A 15,661-nucleotide genomic window follows, 5' to 3' on the forward strand; every position below is an offset into this window, starting at 1 on the left:
ACAGTGAAGGGCGGACTGGAGGAGGAAGATGGAGGTGAAAAAGGAGGAGGAGATATGTCATGGCAGGCAGGGTGGGGGCGGGAAAATTATGGAGAAATCAGGAAGAAAGAATAATGGAATTGCAGAGTTGGATGGGACCACAAGGGTCATCTAGTCCAACCCCCTGCAATACAGGAATCTTTTGCTCAATGTGCAGCTATTAGCTAAAAACTGGAAATTGCAAGAAATACCAACTGTTGAAGAATGGCAGATGAAGATGTTGGACTTTTTGGAGCTGGTCGACCTGACTGGAAGAAAGAAGAGGAATACCAAGAAGATTGGAAGAAATTGAAAGATTATTTAGCTAAATATTGTAATATAAGATAATTAGACGTCACTTGAAAGTACCAAATAGGTTTAGGATTAGAATAAGAATGAGTTGTAAAACATTATGGATTTAGACTATTAAGAAAAGAGAAGATGATAGTAAATTGAAGGAGTTAATTTTATTAGAAAGATGATTTTGGAGAACTGTTACAAGGTGAGACAAAGAAATTCAGTTGGGGGGGTTGAGGAAGTCAGATAACAATGAAAGCTACGGTAGATTGGGTCTTAGAAGTAATAAGAGTTTATATATTTGGTTTGGTTTGGTTTGGTTTGTTCATTTTTTTTAGTATTGTTGTGTTTTCTTTTGTGTGTTTTATTTGTTATATTTGTTATAAATGTGGAAAATCAATAAAAAAAATTTGGGGGAAAATAGGAATCTTTTGCTCAATGTGGGGCTCGAACAATGTCGTGTCCGACTCTTTGTGAACCCCATGGACCAGAGCATGCCAGGCACGCCTGTCTTCCACGGGAAGAAATGGAGGCAGTGAGATTTTACATTCTTGGGTTCCATGATCACGGTGACAGCAGTCACTAAATTAAAAGACGCCTGCTTCTTGGGAGAAAAGCAATGGCAAACCTAGACAGCATCTTAAAAAGCAGAGACATCACCTTGCCGACAAAGGTCCGTATAGTTAAAACCCCATAGCCTCTTGGGCTTGCCGATCAGAAGGTCGGTGGTTCGAATCCCCACGACAGGATGAGCTCCCATTGCTCGGTCCCTGCTCCTGCCCACCTAGCAGTTCGAAAGCACGTCAAAGTGCAAGTAGATAAATAGGTACCACTCCGGCGGGAAGGTAAACGGTGTTTCTGTGCGCTGCTGTGGTTCGCCAGAAGCGGCTTAGTCATGCTGACCACATGACCCGGAAGCTGTACGCCGGCTCCCTCGGCCAGTAAAGCGAGATGAGCGCCGCAACCCCAGAGTTGGTCATGACTGGACCTAATGGTCAGGGGTCCCTTTACCCTTTACCTTTAAACCAGGGGTCAGCAAATTCGTGGAGGAGGATGTTAACGGAGAAATCTGAAGCCTCCCTTGGACAAAAAAGCAAGGACACCAGCCAGGAATACCAGAGCAAAACAGGAGCCAGTAGGCTTGGTCTTTATTGAAGACTGTCGCGACAGGACTCCCACCTGCCACAAGGTGAAACAAGATGGAAGCCCCAAACAAAAGAGAACCCAAACTTTTATTAGCTGCTAACCCCAATGTTATGGGACACGGGTGGCACTGTGGGTTAAACCACAGAGCCTAGGACTTGCCAATCAGAAGGTCAGCGGTTCGAATCCCCACGACGGGGTGAGCTCCCATTGCTCGGTCCCTGCTCCTGCCCACCTAGCAGTTCGAAAGCACCTCAAAGTGCAAGTAGAGAAAATGGGTACTGCTCCGGCGGGGAGGTAAACGGCGTTTCCGTGCGCTGCTCTGGTTCGCCAGAAGCGGCTTAGTCATGCTGGCCACATGACCCGGAAGCTGTACGCCGGCTCCCTCGGCCAATAAAGCGAGATGAGCGCCGCAACCCCAGAGTCGGCCCCGACTGGACCTAATGGTCAGGGGTCCCCTTTACCTTTACCTTTTATGCAATAAGCAACCAGGTAGTTCCCGCCCAGGTCCGTACACCTGTCTATCCTCCGACAGAGGCATCATCAGAGTTCAAGGTCACATTCCAGCCAGGGAAAAGCACTTAAAAGGGGGGGGGGACAGGCCCAGTAAGAGAGGTTGGCTTGGCAAGCATTCCAAGGGCCAGACGCAGAGTCCTGGAGGGCCGCATCTGGGCCTGAGGTTCCTGTCCACCAGGTTAGTTCCCTGTACAGCTGAAACCTGAGGTCAGATTTCGCTCATTTTGGGCAAATATGATGAGTTTTAGGCTGCAGTCCTGAACCCACTTACCTGGGAGTAAGACCCACTGAACTTCGGCACTGTTGATTGATTTAAAAAGGTACCCCAGTTAATTGAACAATATACTTTTTCTTTTGAAGCAAAATATTTACCAGGCTAGTGTTTACAGGCACTGGCTGGTATTTCTCTCTGCAGAGGCTTAGAAAACAAAGAGGATAACTGGGAGGTGCAGCAAAGTTAGCATCTGTTGGAACAAAGCAGTCTGCGAAATATCTAGGGACAGTACCCCAAAGACCTGTGGGCCCTCCAGAGGCACACCTGTGCTCCCTTCCTGTCACAAACTGGAAAGGATATGAAGGAAAGGACTAAGATACATCATTCTTGGCAGGGATGCATTCCGGCGTTAAAAACAGTTGCTTTTGCTGAGTTTCTCTATTTGTTTCAAATGCTCCCAGTATGTGGCTAGACTGGAAGGAGCTAAAATAAACACCTGGCCAAAGGTGCAAAGGTGGAATGGAAATGTAAGAAAAATAGATGGCATGTCAAATAAAAGAGAGAGAGAATGAGGGCATGCCAAGCGATCAGTTTCTGAGTGAGATTTTAGAAATCTCTTTGTGTGTGGTTAACAGTGTAGGATCTCATTTGGCGGGATGAATGGCCCCCATCTTTTTAAAGAAGATTTTCAGTGCTTGGCAGAGCAGATCCAAAAGCCAAAACTCAGAAGCGAGGCCCCTTAACTCCATGAAAACTGCCCCTCTCATTTTGGGCCCTCTGTAGTTCCTGGCTGGATAGCGCCCGGAGTCTTGTTCAGTCCTGTTTCCACGAGAGACACCTGTCCAAATCGAATCCCGGGTCATGCATAATTTAACCTGTCAGCTCCCGTCAGCCGCGCAAGTAGGAGAAACGCCCAGGCCGGCGGAAGGCCCAGCATCCAAAGCACCTGCACGGCGGAAGGGGGGGTGGCAGCACATTTTCCATCGAGAACGAGGAAGGAATCCGCAATTTGCCTTACAGCAAGTTATGTCTTCCTGCCAATCTAGCAGTTCGAAAGCACGTCATAGTGCAAGCAGATAAATAGGTACCGCTCCGGCAGGAAGGTAAACGCCGTTTCCGTGCGCTGCTCTGGTTCACCAGAAGCGGCTTAGTCCTGCTGGCCACATGAACCGGAAGCTGTACGCTGGCTCCCTCGGCCAAGAAAGCGAGATGAGCGCCGCAACCCCAGAGTCGGCCACGACTGGACCTAACGGTCAGGGGTCCCTTTACCTTTAAGTTATGTCAGGAGCAGGGAGGTATGAAGAAACAGGAGGTGAAAAAGCAAACGTGGTTTGCTGAGCGTCAGGTACTAGGAAATCACTTTGGCCTCAGGAACATCTGCTTTTCCAGCTCCACTAGGGCAGATTTCCAAATCAATGGGGTTCTGGGGCACAGGCCTCCTGGAAGCCGCCCTCGCCAATGTGGGAATGCTGCCCTTTAAGGGAGAGGGGCTGCAGTAGCTCAGTGACGGAACACCTGCTTTGCATGCAGAAGGACTCTGGTCCAATCCCCAGAATCTGCAGGGAGGGCTAGAAAAATGCCCTGTCTGAAACGCTGGCAAGCTGCTGCCAATCAGTCCAGACAATACTGATCTAGATGGACCAATTGGTCTGGTAAAGCCAGTATGCCTGAAGGAGCGTCTCCACCCCCATTGTTCTGCCCGGACGCTGAGGTCCAGCTCCGAGGGCCTTCTGGCGGTTCCCTCCCTGCGAGAAGCCAAATTACAGGGAACCAGGCAGAGGGCCTTCTCGGTGGTGGCGCCCGCCCTGAGGAACACCCTCCCACCAGATGTCAAAGAGAAAAACAACTACCAGACTTTTAGAAGGCATCTGAAGGCAGCCCTGTTTAGGGAAGCTTTTAATGTTTGATGTATTACTGTATTTTAATGTTTGGTTGGAAGCCATGCAGAGTGGCTGGGGAGGCCCGGCCAGATGGGCGGGGTACAAATAAATTATTATTATTATTATTATTATTAATTATTATTATTATTATTTCCTATCTTCTATATCTCAGTGAATGAGCAGCTGCCTCTCATGCAGAACGGCCCAGCTCCTATCCCTGGCATGTTCAGTTAAGAGTGAGGTTAAGGCCCCTGTCTTGAAAGCATAGAGAGCTGCCAGTGTGGACAGTCCTGGGCTAGCTGCACCAATGGTCTGATTCAGTATAATGGTGTTCCTCGAAGCTGCTGCGACGATGTGTGTTTTTAAGTTGCATTTCCGCTTAGCAAAGTCCTTTACTGCCCCACTACCTGCACTTTGTGCTTACAACAGTTTCATTATTCCCATTATACAGATGGGCCACTGAGGCCAAGACAGAGCGAATGTCTTGGCAGGGGAAGGTGAATCTGGTCACCTTAACAGTGATTGAAGCTAATAGGAACTATGCAAGACCCCTTTGCATTTTGAGGAGGGGGCTGCTCTGAAGTATATCCCAAGTGCAATTGTGCAAAAATCTGGCCATGCGGAAAGCCCGCTGGACTTTCAAAGCAGTTTAGCCCTTTTTCCCCCAAGACCTATTAGATAGGTGTCTTCCTGCCCCTCTGCAAAATAGGAATAGGATCCCAGAGAAAAGAAGGAACTTTTATTGCAAAGCATCAGCGACATGTAATTTCAAAGGTTATATTTCAAAGGTTATGCAGAATTTGGAAGGTGGTGGGGTGGTTCTTTGTTTGCAAGGAACCAGTTTGCTGCCTTGAGACAGGACAAGGGGCACTTGCGAGAGGAAATGTACATTAGGAACGGAACTGTGCCGGAGACCGTGTGAAAGCTAGTCCCAGACACAGAGGACAACAGCATTCATCTTTTTTTTTTAAAAAAATAGTCCATTTTGAGCCTCTCTGCAGCACCTCCATTGCTGGGAATTGCAAGTGCGGAGAATGTTCTTGTGCTCAGATCTTGCTTGCAGGCTTCTCTTTTGGCCACCGTGAGAACGGGATGCTGCGCTTTGGCTTAATCCTGCAATCTCTTTTTACGAAAGACTCCATATCTTTGGAGCCTGGTACCCCTCCACGCCCTCCATAAACACACTCCTTGCAGCCAACATTTATACACAATAAATTCACAATTCAAGATGGTAGCCTCCATCTTGAATGAGGACAAACTTGAATTCTATTTTATTTTTTAAAAATTTCTATCCCTCGTTAGAAGAAACAATCATCTTGGCACAAGAAGATTTCAGTGGCCCCGTGCAGCCCCCCTGAACCCAAGCCAAGAGTGGGGCTGGGGAAGCCCCCTGTTCCAAAGGACTACTTGCTCTGTGACCCTGAGCGGGCAGAGAATTTGGAATTTCACTTCTGTCTGCGCCTGCTCTCGACCACTGGCAGAGGGAGCTGTTTGCTAGCGGGTCCATTCTCCCTGACCGCAGGACGGGCGACTGAGGCTCGACCCTCAGGCTGTAGTTGGCAAGTCTAGAACCACCGGATCATGATACCTCACCAGTGTGAGTTCTACCATTGCCAAACACAGCAAGAGAGAGAGGATACGGCTGGAAAAAGCGACACAGGAGGGCCGCATCCTGACTGACACCATCGCCTGCAAAGGAGGAAGAAAGTTGGGGCGGCATTTCTGGATGGCGTCCGTGCAGCACCCCCGATGGCTCATTATACCTTTGCATCCAGGTTAACGTTTGGGTCGATCCTTTCGCGGCAGGCCAGAGATGCTTTTATGCCTGAAACAGAGAGAAAAATGTGCAAGATGCCGTTGATGATGATGATGATAATTTATTATTTATTACCCCCCCCCCCAATCTTGCTGGGTTTCCCCAGCCACTCTGGGCGGCTTCCGACAAAAGATTAAAAATACCGTATTTTTCGCTCTATAAGACGCACCAGACCACAAGACGCACCTAGTTTTTGGAGGAGGAAAACAAGAAAAAAAAAATCTGAATCTCAGAAGCCAGAACAGCAAGAGGGATCGCTGCACAGTGAAAGCAGCAATCCCTCTTGCTGTTCTGGCTTCTAGGATAGCTGCGCAGCCTGCATTCGCTCCATAAGACGCACACACATTTCCCCTTACTTTTTAGGAGGGAAAAGGTGAGTCTTCTAGAGCAAAATATACGGTACCTTAAAGCAGTGCCCCCAAATAACCACCCGGACTTGTTTCGATTAATTCTTGCAGGAGGATTTATGGTTCTTAAGTTACAATTTGAGACGACCAGTCATAGTTATCTATACGGGAAACAGTTTATAAGAAGTAAATAAGGAAGCCATGTACAGGATAAAGGAAGTCCTTTATTTCGTTTTTCTTTGTTGTAAGTGTATTGTTGTAAAGTTTGTTTCGTTTTAGATGTTATGGTGGTGGGTTTATTTGTCTCAGTTGTTGCTGTAGTAGATTTGTGTTGTGAATAACTTCAATAAAATTTAAAATAATCCACAAATACATCAAAACATCTGTCATTAAAAATTTCCCCAAGTCCTAAAACTTAAAAACTTCCCTTAAATTGAGTCTGGCGTGCAAGAGACATGTCGCTTTGCGGCCTCGCTTGCTCCCCCAAAGCGGATGGCCGCAGCCATCAGGCCCACTAACACTCGCCCAGCTTGTCCGGAGTTTTGGGCTGGGTTGCCATCAGTATGCTGATGACACCCAACCCTATCTGTTGATGGATGGCCATCCTGACTCGGCCCCAGACACACTGACCAGATGTTTGGAGGCTGTGGCTGGATGGTTACGTGGGAGCCGGTTGAAGTTAAATCCTTCGAAGACAGAGGTCCTGTGGCTGGGACGGGACGATATGGGATTGGGGGGGCAACTCCCATCTCTTGCGGGGGCGCAATTAGTGCCAGCACCGGCCGTTAAGAGTTTGGGTGTAATCTTCGACACCTCCCTTTCCAGGGAGGTGCAGATTGCAGCTATAACAAAGGCGGCATTTTTCCATCTCCGCCAAGCTAAGCAGTTGGCTCCTTACCTCTCTCGCCCTGACCTAGCCACTGTGATCCACACGACGGTCACCTCCAGACTGGATTATTGTAACTCGCTCTACGTGGGGCTGCCCTTGAGACTGACCCAGAAACTCCAGCGGGTGCAGAATGCCGCAGCGAGACTCCTTACGGGGTCCTTGCTGCAAGATCACATTCACCCGGTGCTATACCAGCTGCACTGGCTCCCGGTAGAGTACAGGATCAGGTTCAAGGTGCTGGTTTTAACCTTTAAAGCCCTATACGGCCTAGGACCCTCGTACCTACGGGACTGCCTCTCCTGGTATGTCCCACAGAGGAACCTACGGTCTTCAAACAAAAACATCTTGAAGGTCCCAGGCCAAAGAGAAGTTAGGCTGGCCTCAACCAGAGCCAGGGCCTTTTCAGTACTGGCCCCGATCTGGTGGAACGCTCTGTCCCAAGAGACTAGGGCCCTGCAGGACTTGACATCTTTCCGCAGGGTCTGCAACACAGAGCTGTTCCACCAGGCCTTTGGTCAGGGCGCAGCCTGACTCCCTCCTTTGGCAATCTTTACAAAACTTTAGTTTATGGTTGCCATCAATTTTGATTTTAATTAATTTTTATAATGTTTATAATGTTGCACTATTTTAGTGTTGTTAGCCGCCCTGAGCCCGGCTTCGGCTGGGGAGGGCGGGATATAAATAAAATTTATTATTATTATTATTATTATAACACTCACCTTATGGGTCTGGGGAGAAACCGGGCGGATTTGGTCCTAGAGAGTCTAGCGGCTGATCTCTGCCCTGGCCCAATCTGGGCCAAACGCATCATAGGCAGAAAGTGCATGTGTGTTTCATCTCCTGTTTTATTGCCCCAGCTTTTATTTAAGATAACTAGGGAGCTCTGCTCAGAGGCGCAGGAAGGTCGGGTGGTACCCGGTGTGGAAAATTTCTTTTCTTTTTTGTTTTGTTAGAGCGTTTATTAATTTTCCAATAAAAAATATCCAATTAACATATCAAATCAAAAGTAAAAAACTAAAATAAAAAATCCAATTGTCTTCTGAATTGTAATTTTGATTTTACGACTTCCCACAGTCTGAACCTCAAAGCATTTCCAAATCTCAGTCCTGCCTCTCATCGATATTTCCATATTTCCATATCTCGATTTTATCTCTCCAAGGTGTGGAAAATCTCTTGTCACCCCCCCCCCCCCCATTGATTATTTTTTGGCCTGCAAAAATAGTTTTACGTTATTTCATATTTTCTTACAATGTGGATTCTGGGCCTCTGATAACAAGGAGGCGGCTGTGGACAGATACTTAAATCTACAGGGTGGATTGTGTTTTGGCTCCACTGAATTGAAATTTCAACCTTCACGACGTATGAAAACGGCCAAGTAAACAGTTATTTTCGTGGAGGAGAGTCAAGATATTAACTGATATGCATTAAATTTCAGATATAGCTATATAATCCCTAGTGTAGTAAGATAAGACCTTTGGAGCAGGCATTTTTTAAAAAAAAGTTTTTTATGAACTGCCCTAGCAGGGCAGTAATTGTTCATTTTTTACACCCCCCGTCCCCCTTCCTACGCCCCTGGCTCTGCTTCAGTTTCCATTTCACAGGAGGTAACAGCGATGAGTTTTTGAAGCAGGGCCTTTTTGGTGGTAGTGGCACGACTCCAGCTGCCCCAAAGAGGCCCACCAGGCACCTCCATTTTGTCTTGGGCACTAAAGCAAGACAGCTCTGTTCTCGCAAAGCTTTTTAAATGCTATTTATGGTGGAGTGTGTGCCTGTGTGTATTTTCCTGTACATTTTAGGTTATTGTATTATATTAACTTACCTCTTGTACATTATGCCGGGCTCCTTTCAATAATAATAATAATAATTTTGGATTGTATTTTTTTTTCCTGTTCCAGGATAAGCCATCTTGAGAGACCTTACAGGGCTAGCAGGCGGGTTATAAAGTTTTGAAATTAAAAGAAAATGAAAACAAAAGAGATGCAACTCTTTACCCCAGCCTTGGACAGCTAAGGGGTGTTTTTATAACAACCTCCGTTTTCCAATTCAAACAGTATTTATTTATTTATTATTCCATTATATTTACATCCCGCTAGCTGAATGTAAAAAAAAAAAAGCAGTTTACAAATAGACAAAGCAAAAACACCGAGAGAGAAAAAATCACAACCATACTTTTAAAAACATGCAAAAGTTAAAATACTAAAGTAGATTAAAATGACCTCGACCTTCTAAGCATCTGGGTAGGCCTGTCTAAGCAAAATTGGTTTTAGCAGACGCCAAAAAAAGTACATTGTTTTTATTATTGCTTGTTAGCCGCCCTGAGACCGGCCTTGGCTGGGGAGGGCGGGGTATAAATAAAAATTATTATTAATTATTATTATTATTATTATTATTATTATTATTATTATTACATTGAAGGCACGTGCCTGATATCATGAGGCAGGTAGTTCCACAGTGCTGCTGCTGCAACAACACTAAAAGACCAAGTACTTACAAACGTGAAATGGACATTTTGGGGGCACCTGCAATTGTGCCAATTGAAGTGGTCAAATTGGGCCAACCAGACCCAAGTTGGTTTCTCATTTTTTAAAAAATAATGTTTATCTGGTTTTTAAAAACTGCCTCAGCCTGCCCTTAGGACCATATATGGTTGAAGGCCTGGTGAGAAATCCTATAATAAGCCAGATCAATGGCATTAAATAATTAAAAGCCCAGCTATCTCTTTTTGAGGAGTTAAAACCCCGTCGTTCTCGTCCATCGATTCCTGTCAGAGGCGGCCATTTTCCAGTCTCCATCCCCCTCAGTCAAGATGGCTTCTTTTCAAAATGGCCGCCCTCACGCTCTTCCCCCGACGGCCCAGAAGGGACTGAAGGGGAACCTCGCTGCCCTTTTAGTTTTCACGCCATGGAGGGGATAAAACGGCAGAGCTTATTACTCCTTTTCAACAAGCAAACGAAAACCACAAGTTGCTCATTTAGGCGGTTTTTCATCCTGAGGGACTGAAAACAAAATGGCCTCCGTCTCCTCAGCTTCCCACCCGGTTCTTTCCTATAGAGCTGCCGGCTCCTTTCCAGGAAAACTCGGCTCCTCATGTCGACCCTCCTTGAACAGCCGACAGTCTTATTTTCTTGTTTTCTCTCGTCATCCAGCACAAGGAATGGCCTATGACACGACTTTCGGCAGCCATATTGAACCTGACAAAGAAGGCAGCCATTTAAACTGCGGCATTAAATAAACTTGGCCTGCAACCGTAACAGCAGGCAGAAATAACTTCGTAGCCATTTCCTGTCCTTTCTCCATGTTTTCCTCAAGTAGCCTCTCCTAATAAATCTCACGGCAGCTTAAAAGTCTAAATAATTGGTTTAAATTTACTCAGAATTTTACATATGGTTCTTCGTTGCTGCAACAGACTAACATGGCTACCCCTTTGCAACCTCCCAGTAATGCCCTGATCCAGCAGGAGAAATCTGCTTTTTGCAATAAGGCAAATGGAGAATATTCACTCGCATATTCTCATCTCAGTGTTATGGAACAGGTTTTCAACATGGAGGGGGAAAGAGAATTCGCATCCGCACCCAGGAAGCCAAATTGTTCCGTGTAATTTCTGTGGCGACAACAGTGCATTTTCTTAAAAACCAGATTTATTTTGTGTGTTTTTAATACCCCCACTTTACATGCTAATTTCCCAAAGGGTCTTGCGTTAAAAACAACCCTCTTCCGAATCATGTTAATGGATGTGGCATCAGCGTTCAAAAGCACTGCACAAATGCAGTTCCCTGCCCCGAGGCGCTTACAAACCAAGATGCCTGCGTGGAAGGGAGTCATGGAATCTGAGAATTGCACAGTTGGAAGGGACCCCGTGGGTCATCTAGTCCAACCCCCTGCAATGCAGGAATCTTTTGCCCGCCGTGGGATTCGAACCCGCAACCCTGAGATTTAAGAGGGTTCATGCTCTACCAGAGGAGCCATCCCAATGGAGAGAAAAGAAAGAGCTGTGAGTCATCAGAAGTGGATGCGAACTTAACCTGATGCCCTCCTGATGTGCAGCCATCGTGGGAAATAGCAAAATAGCTGAACTGGTTCCCAGCCGATGGCGTCAGAGAGCCCATTAGGCTTTTGGTTCTCAGGTTTGCGGTTTTGCAACCCGGTTGTCAGAAGAAGAAGAAGAAATGGAGAGGGCAGCAGCTGAGCTAGTGCAGGAAAAAATTGACAGGAAGATCTATCTGTGCGGGTGTCCGGGAATCGATCCACTTTCCCCGACATCGAGATGATGAGCAGCAAAGTCAGGGGCAAGGTGGGCGTTTGGGAAAGCAAGAGGCTGTGGAGTGCATGGTGAGGAGGAAAACAACCAGGGAATCATGAAATAAAATAAATCTCCTTGAGAGCAGTGGCTTAAAGAAGAAAATGGGTCTCTCCCAAAGGGCGGGTCGGGAAAAAGATACAGCGAATGGACCTTTAAAGCATCTAAAGTAGGGCATCGGATGAGCATGTTTTCATTTATTTTGCTTATTGAGTTTATCTCCCACCATTTTTTCCTCCAAGGAGCTCCAGGTGATGGATATAGTTCTCCACCTCTCCATTTAACCCCCACCCCACAACAACCTATTTTATATTTTTTATATTTTATATTTTTTATATTTATATTATATATTTTTTATCTTTTATATATATGTTATATTTTATATATATATTATATATTATATATTATATATTATATATTATATATTATATATTTTTTATCTTTTATATTTTATATTCCTGTGAGGTAGGGTTGGGCTGAGAGGCAATGGGCGGCCCAAGGTCACCCTGTGAGCCGCAGGGCTAACTGGAAATTTGAACCCTGGCCTCTCCCTGGTCCCTATTGCAATACTCTAACCACTATACCGCTCTTGCTCCCATGACAGGAGGAGCAGAGGACGGAGGGTGTAAGAGGGACGGACCCTTTAGCCCAAGAACAGCCTTTGGTGTGAAATGGGCATCAGGTTTACATAATGCACAGACAGCTCATCATTCAAATTGTGCTCGCCTGTGTAATTCATGGTGAACCAGAAACGGCCTTTTTTCTGCTCAGTTCTGGCATGGTGTGCACCACAGGGCCGTGCACCAAGCACAGGCCCCCAGAAGTCTCTATCTGGCCCCCCATTTCTTCCTGTGCCACACCTCTCACCAGCACTAGCTGGGATGTGTCCCTGGATGGAGAGAGTTGTGAGACTGTGCGTAGAAACTAGCTTAGCGTACAAAAGCAAACTTTTACATGTGATACTCTGGCTGCTTTGCCTCTCCCCTTGCTCACTATGGCCATGTGATCACGAGTGTCGAAGCAATGATTCTTCAACGTCAGCTTCGTTGGACTGGTCATGTTGTGTGGATCCCTGATGATCGTCTTCCAAAGCAACTGCTCTATTCCGAACTTAAAAATGGAAAGCGTTATGCTAAACAAAGGGGCCCCTGACCATTAGGTCCAGGCGTGACCGACTCTGGGGTTGCGGCTCTCATCTCGCTTTGCAGGCCGAGGGAGCCGGCGTACAGCTTCCAGGTCATTTGGCCAGCATGACTAAACAGCTTCTGGCGAACCAGAGCAGCGCACGAAAACGCCGTTTACCTTCCCGCCGGAGAGGTGCCTATTTATCTACTTGCACTTTGACGTGCTTTTGAACTGCTAGGTTGGCAGGAGCAGGGACCGAGCAACGGGAGCTCACCCTGTTGCGGGGATTCGAACCGCCGACCTTCTGATCGGCAAGTCCTGGGCACTGTGGTTTAACCCACAGCGCCACCTGTGTCCCTGGTGGTCAACAAAAGAGGTTCAAAGACTCTCTCAAAGCAAATCTTTAAAAATGTAGTATAAACACCAACAATTGGGAAACATTGGCCTGCGAGCGCTCCAGTTGGAGAACAGCCTTTACCAAAGGTGTCATGGACTTTGAAGACACTCAAACTCAGGACGCAAGGGACAAACATGCTAAGAGGAAGGCACACTTGGCAAATCCACACCGTGATCAACTCCCACCTGGAAACCAATGTCTCCACTGTGGAAGGAGGTGTGAATCCAGAATTGGCCTCCACAGTCACTTACAGACTCACTGTTAAGACCGTACCCATGGAAGACAATCTTGCTCAGCTAGGAGTGATTGCCAAAGAAGAAGAAATGGCCGCGGGAAGGCTGCACAGAAAGGCATGTGGCCCTCAAACTGAAAAAGGTCGCTGCCATGTTGGACTGGATGGACCAATGGTCTGACTCAAGGGGCTCATCCACTCTTCCTGTGCCTGGAAAGCACGAGTCTGAGTGGTTTGCCACTTTTCCTGTGCTTTCTAAGCACAGATCCGAGTGGTTTTCTGCTTGCCCTACCACTTTCTTCTGGAAAACCCACTCTTTAGTGCTGAATCGGAAAAAACGTCAACCGTGCAGTTTGTGGCAGAAGATGAAATGCAGGCGAATGTAAACAGGGCTGCATGCAGAAAATAATGATGGCTCCTTACATCCCTTGTAGCAGCCACTCTCTTGCCATGAAGCCCCACAATACAAATTAGAGCAGCCTTTCTCAACCTTTGGGTCCCCAGATGTTGTTGAACTACAGCTCCCATCACCCCTAGCTAGCAAGGCCAGAGCTCAGGGATGATGGGAGTTGTAGTCCAACAACATCTGAGGACTGTTTTATGCTATACATGCTCTCTCTCCCAGAACCCCAAAAACACCCTTTATCAAATCTCAATGGCTATTCACAAAGATCAAGTCTTACACTAAATACCTTAGCAATGCCTGGAGGCAATTTGTTGACTGATGACAACTGAGTAAACTGGAAGGGAGAACCATATTATTTCACCATGATATGCAAGCAAAGTAACCTCATCTGTAACCAAATGCCATGAGCAAGCCAGGAAGACAGTATGTTGGCCTGATATTGAGAGTGACATAAAAAACAAACCTTTGACCTGTGACTACTGCCGAAGAAACAGATCAAGACAATGCAAGAAACCTTTAATCATGACAGTCTTCACCAGTTTAGTGCCCTCCAGATATTTCGGACTACAACTCCCATCAGCCCTAACCATCCTGGCCATCCTGGCTGGGGCTGATAGAAGTTTTAAGTCTGAAATATCTGGAGTTGGTGAAGGCTGCATCCTTACCTGATTGGTAGCCCTGTTTTGGGAAGTTTTTAAATGTTTGACGTTTGGTGTTGTTGCCCAGCTGAAGAATACCTGTTTGCTTTGGCATTCCAGATAAAATTGTGGCCGACAATCGAACTCACTTTATAGCAACAGAATTCCAGACTTTCGGGACATCTTACAGCCTTTTCCACATTACTGTTACTCTTCACTATCCTCAAAAGGATGGGGAGACAAGGGAAAACAGCACAACCTGCAAATAATGTTCCACATCTTGCTGTTTTAAGCAATGGATCAGCAGCACTGATAGCGACTTGATACAACACGGGATATCAGCTTCCTGGAAGCCAAATCAGAAGACCCTTTCCAACTCCAGAGAAGAAGCTCATTCCAAAGTGGCCTGAACTGGGAGAAGTTGCTTCTTCAGATTATCAAGCTAAAAGAAGTTAGGAGTGTTTCTTTAGTATGGTGGCATCTATTCATTGGAACGGTCTCCCACTAAATATCAGACAAACACCTGCTTCTGTTGCCTCTTCAGCATCTACTGAAGAGCTTCCCTTTTCAACAAGCCTTTTCAGCAGAGATCTTTATCCCAGCCTACTCAAAATTGTTTTTACTTATGAAATTGTTGTTAATTGTTCGTGCACACGGAACTGTTTGTATTCATAGAATGGGATGTAATTGTTTTTACATATGAAATTGTTTTTATTGTTGATTTATTTATTTTTATTGTAAAAAACTACTTGGAGGGGTTTTATGGAAAGCGACACATAAAATGGAATCAAACTAATCAGTTAATTGGCAAAACCAGCTCAGTTCAGTGGAAGATCTAGTACATTCAGAGCCAGGAGTCAGGTTTACATCGAACCTGATGGAGAAAAGGCATGGCAGACTCCAGTTACTGTATCAGAAAACAACAACAACGCTTGGATCATATTCCATAGAGATTAAATGTAGAACAAACAGAAACCAACACTAGTCTTCTCCTGTTGCTGAGAGAGTACGGAAACCCAAAATCATCTAACGAGCATCTGCTGAGCCATCTTCTAAGACTAAGACCAATGTTGTACCAGCCTCACCTGATCTGGACCACAATTGGCCAGGCTACCTGGAGCTGGGGAGAGTTGTGGTCCAAGACATTTAGAGAGCACCAGGTTGGGGAAGGCTGGCTCAGATCATCACCTGTGCCAGCAGAGTTATTCAAAAGCCTTTGACGATTTACCGTCAAGTGTTTCAACAGGGCTGGTTTATTTATTTATTTATTGTTTATTTTAAAACAGGAGCAGAATAAGTTGTGTGGATAGTGTTCATTATTCAGTTCAGTAAGGAACGGGCACTGGATGAAGGTACATTGCAGTAGTCAGGAGTTTCCTCTGCCTGTTCTTGTCTAACAGAGACAGGAGTACTCCAGTCTAGCTTTCTGAACCGTTCATGACATCT

The 15,661-nt window shown here is 46.1% G+C and overlaps 1 long non-coding RNA gene across 1 annotated transcript; it reads right to left on the reverse strand.

Annotated features, from left to right (window-relative positions):
• Positions 1 to 4,787: 4,787 nt before the first annotated feature.
• LOC308486496 lies at positions 4,788 to 9,478 on the reverse strand. The gene is made up of 2 exons (XR_013991096.1): positions 8,940 to 9,478; positions 4,788 to 5,893 (listed from the first exon to the last, which is right to left on the reverse strand). It is a non-coding gene; the product is annotated as an uncharacterized lncRNA (long non-coding RNA).
• Positions 9,479 to 15,661: the final 6,183 nt, after the last annotated feature.

This window comes from Podarcis pityusensis (assembly GCF_964106645.2).
Source record: "Podarcis pityusensis genome assembly, chromosome: 10".
NCBI classification, from domain to species: domain Eukaryota; kingdom Metazoa; phylum Chordata; class Lepidosauria; order Squamata; family Lacertidae; genus Podarcis; species Podarcis pityusensis.